The sequence below is a fragment of the Apium graveolens genome, chromosome 11 (assembly GCF_009905375.1).
Source record: "Apium graveolens cultivar Ventura chromosome 11, ASM990537v1, whole genome shotgun sequence".
In the NCBI taxonomy this organism is placed as follows: domain Eukaryota; kingdom Viridiplantae; phylum Streptophyta; class Magnoliopsida; order Apiales; family Apiaceae; genus Apium; species Apium graveolens.
This window is the reverse complement of record NC_133657.1, coordinates 121,525,909-121,530,588: the sequence shown is the minus strand read 5'-3', so window position 1 is coordinate 121,530,588 and position 4,680 is coordinate 121,525,909. Positions and strand designations below refer to the sequence as shown.

Genomic DNA, 4,680 nt, shown 5'->3' with positions numbered 1-4,680 from the left:
GCTAGTTCAGGAATCTCTGGCCAGAGTGAATGAAATTAGAAAGGAGTTTCTAATTTACATAGAACTGAGCATAGTGAATGGGAAAGCAAATGATTAAATTAGATAGGCTTGACACAAGATCCATGCCTTGTATTTAATCAGGAAATTGGAGGGTAGAAGGAGTTAATTGTACGGTAACTATTCACTGACAGGTTCTTGGTATTCTAAGCAGTGAATTCATATTATCCGGATAGTCGCGATATGATGAGAAGCATCACTCACGATGTAGAATAAATATAATTAATCAGTTAATTATATTTAGTGAATTTTAATATTCATATAAATAATTAATAAAAAGTTTATTATTATTTATGTCTACTACCGGCATAATATTGAACCTACAGGGTCACACCATAAAAGAATGTTTCCTTTGATGAATAATGAGAGAGAGAATTATTTTTCTAAATAGTTAAGAAAAAGAAATAATGATTAAAATAGTTTTAATTATTATTAAAGCATTTTATGAAGATAAAATGTGGGGGTTAAAATATATATAGATATATTATAAAACCCTAGGAAAGTCCTATAAATAGAATGAGATGGATGGCTCATTTGACAAGATACACAATTTCGGTTTTGTGAAAACCCTAGCCTCCATCTTCTTCTTCTCTCTCTCTCTCCTAAAACTCCATTTTATAAAAGCTTAGTTTTGTAAAAGGGTTCATCGAAGAGGATCGTTCTTGGTGGATACCGGTAGAGTGCTTCACACACTGAGGAGCAACTGCTAGCACTCCAATTTTATAAAGCTTCGATTCACGAGGTATGGTTTCGATTCCTCAGTTTTCCCTTTTATACGTTTTTCTATATGTGCGGTATATGGTTTTTACGGAATAATTGTTATTTCACGCTTCCGCTCATCCGTAAATTCCTTCACAAGATGGAAATTTTCATGAAAGTCTCAAATTTGATAATGTTGAGATGATTTGTGATGATAGTGATGGTGATAGTGATCAAGAAGAAAGACCTAAGGACAATGCAGAAAAGTCTACAACGTATGAAGCACATAATTTAACATCCGTCGAGAGACAAAGTGCATCATCCGTTGGCAGACAATCTGCATCATCCGTCGAAATATAGAACTCAACATCTGTTGAACCTTCAATAGAATTTGAGGACCAATATAGATCACAATTAGAAAGAACCCCAACTACAAGTCAAAGATCCACAAACTCAGGGGGAGTTTCTTCCAATCAAAACTCTATCACACATCAAGACAACAATGAGGCCTCTACATTTAGAGCTAATCTACCTCAATAGAGAAAATGGACTAGAGATCACCCATTTGAACTAATCATTGGTGATGCATCTTTAAGAGTGCAAACAAGGAAAACAACTCAAGATGAATGTGTATATAGCAGCTCTCTATCTCAGGAAGAGCCTAAAAAGGTAGAGGAAGCTCTGTTGGATCCTGATTGGGTTTTAGCAATATAGGAAGAGCTAAACCAATTTGAAAGGAATAAAGTTTGGAAGCTGGTACCCAAGCCTAAAGGAAAGAATCCCATTGACACCAAGTGGGTATTCAGAAACAAGATGGATGAAAATGGCATAGTAGTCAGGAACAAGGATAGATTGGTTACTAAGGGCTACTGTCAACAAGAAGGAATTGATTTTGATGAAACCTTTGCCCATGTTGCAAGACTTAAAGCCATCAGAATCTTCTTAGCATATGCAGCCCATGTCATATCAAAGTCTATTAAATGGATGTTAAAAGTGCCTCCTGGTTTTGAAGACCCAAAATTTCTAGAATATGTCTACTATCTTTTGAAAGCACTTTATGGATTGAAGCAAGCAACTAGAGCCTGGTATGATACTTTGTCAAAGTTTCTCTTAGAAAATCATTTTACTAGAGGTACTGTTGATAAAACCTTATTCTTTAGAAATGTTAATGGCTCTAGTATACTTGTTCAAATTTATGTAGAAGATATTGTATTTGTCTCTATAGATAAAAAATTGTGCAAAAAGTTTGCCAAATTGATGCAAAGTAAATATGAAATGAGCATGATGGGAGAACTAACTTACTTTCTTGGTTTACAAGTTAAGCAAGTTAGTGATGAAATATTCATTAGTCAAACCAAATATATTCTTGATCTTTTGAAGAAGTTTGATCTAATGGATTGCACATCTGCAAAAACTCCCATGGCCACTACAACTAAACTTGAATTAAACACAACTGAAAAGTCTGTGGATATTTTAAGCTATAGAGGCATGGTTGGCTCACTTTTATATTTAGCAGCTAGTAGGCCAGATATAATGTTATCTGCTTTTCTTTGTGCTAGAGTTCAGGCTGATCCTAAAGAATCTCATTTAATAGTTATAAAGAGAAATTTCAGATATCTCAAAGGAACACCAAAACTTGACATTTGGTATCCTAGAGATTTTGGTTTTGATCCAACTGGTTATTCAGATGCAGATTATGCAGGTTGTAAAATTGATAGAAAAAGTACAACAGGAACCTGTCAATTTCTAGAAAACAAGCTATTATCCTGGTTTAGTAAAAAGCAAAATTTAGTTTCTACTTCTGTAGCTGGAGATGAATGTGACGGCCTCAACCCCGGGGTCAGGAGTTGACGTCATTAGTACCATTAATAACAACATAATATAATCTAACTTAACATAAACACAACCCCTTTTCCAAAATCTTTTTCAGGTTTAAGTGTGATTTACGTTACAACTATTAAAAAACCAACTTACAACAACAATCCTGACACAACTAACTTAATACAGTAACTCGACAGACCGCCTTTGGTCTGACACAACAACCTCAGAGGAGCCTGACACGGAAGGAACTGGAACTCTGCCCTGACCACCGCGGAAGAATCTCCTAGGCATCTGCAATACAAATATAAAACATTCTGCAAGGGTGAGCAATCAATTGCTCAGTAGTACTGATAAGTGGCATTTTATACCACTTAGAACGTCTTATAATAGCTTAAATTGGTGTCTTGAAATCAAGTATTTTGTGTATTTGATGCATTTTTCTAGTGTTTGTGCATTTCAGGGTATTAGTTGCATTTCGGGAGAGAATTCATCAATAATAAGCCTTGGCATGTGTTTAGCATTGCAAGTGGGAAGATAGGAGCAGATTGCAGCGAAGAAATGGAGCAAAACAAATCATTTTTCCAGAAGGGGTCTGAGCGCCCGCTCAGCTCTGCTGAGCGGCCGCGCAGGAAGCTGAGCGCCCGCTCAGGAAAGCTGAGCGGCCGCGCAGGGTCATAATTTTAGAATAAATATTTTAGACTCCTATTTCTGTTTGGCTTCCATCTTCTGAGTTATCTGGGTTTTATGGGACTCCTATATAAGTAGATTTCAGAGACGTTTCACAAGGGTTGGATCGTAGTGTTAATCAAGGAGCGAAGGAGATAAGGAAGAAGACCGTTTTAGCACACCGCAACGAAGAGGAAGCATATTTTCTTGTGATTCTTTATTTCGTTGTAACGTTGGATGCTAGTTTTCTTTACTTTGAACCTAATTACTCTTTTGACGTACTCTGGTTTAATATAAGTAATTTTAGTTATTATTCTCTTGTGTTTATTTATCATATTTTCATATGAACCCATGATGACGATGAGTGCTATCATGGGCTAATCGTGATCATGGGGTCGTAACGGATTTACTATGGAATTCTTTAGTTAGTTGTTTAATACCTTAGTGTGTGATGATTGTATGATATCTAGTATTGGTTGTGCGTATTCGTCTTATGTGCATCGCGAACATATAAGATAGGGTGTTAATCTTTTGTGAAGCGACGATGGATCTTGAGATTTAGAACTTGCCATGCTAGCATAGATTCATGTACGAGTATGCATGATTAGTGGGTAACTCTAACCGTTTTATTCGCCCTGTGTAGTCAAAAGGAATAACTTGTGCTTAAATCGTTATGTTGTCAATTTATGTAAACATATAGGGACTCAACATAATTTATGCCTATTCAACTTCTATCTTAATTGTGGATGTTTGGTAGAATGGTATTAGTACAATGAAAGTTGGCTTTTATCAGTTTCTTGTTATTCGATTAATATCATCACTGTTGCATGCTAAGGGTAATAACAATAGCTATTGAAGGAAGTAGTAATGAAGTTGTGATCTCATGAGTGTTTTAATATTGTTAAATTAAGTGTTAATTAAGTGGTTAATTATAGTAGTTAATTTTAGTTAATAATTAGTTAATCAAATCTAAGTGTTATTGTCTTAACATTGAGAAGTAATCATACATTGGTGAGTGAGTTTAATTGAACATAATTAGTCTAAGTCTCTGTGGGAACGAACTAGAAAGTATTCTATATTACTTGTGAACGCGTATACTTGCGTGTGTTATTAGCGCGTGTTTTTGCCCTAACAAGTTTTTGGCGCCGCTGCCGGGGATCGAACCCGGGTCACCCGCGTGACAGGCGGGAATACTTACCACTATACTACAACGACAAAAACTTGTTAGGGAAAAAACACGCGCTAATAATACACGCAAGTATACGCGTTCGCAGTAATATAGAATACTTTCTAATTCGTTCCCATAGAGACTCAGACTAATTATGTTCAATTAAACTCACTCACCAATGTATGATTACTTCTCAATGTTAAGACAATAACACTTAGATTTGATTAACTAATTATTAACTATAATTAACTACTATAATTAACCACTTA

The 4,680-nt window shown here is 35.5% G+C and overlaps 1 non-coding gene across 1 annotated transcript; it reads right to left on the bottom strand.

Annotated features, from left to right (window-relative positions):
* Positions 1-4,386: 4,386 nt before the first annotated feature.
* TRNAD-GUC (transfer RNA aspartic acid (anticodon GUC)) lies at positions 4,387-4,458 on the bottom strand. The gene has a single exon. It is a non-coding gene; the product is annotated as a tRNA-Asp (tRNA).
* Between the last annotated feature and the right edge of the window lie 222 nt (positions 4,459-4,680).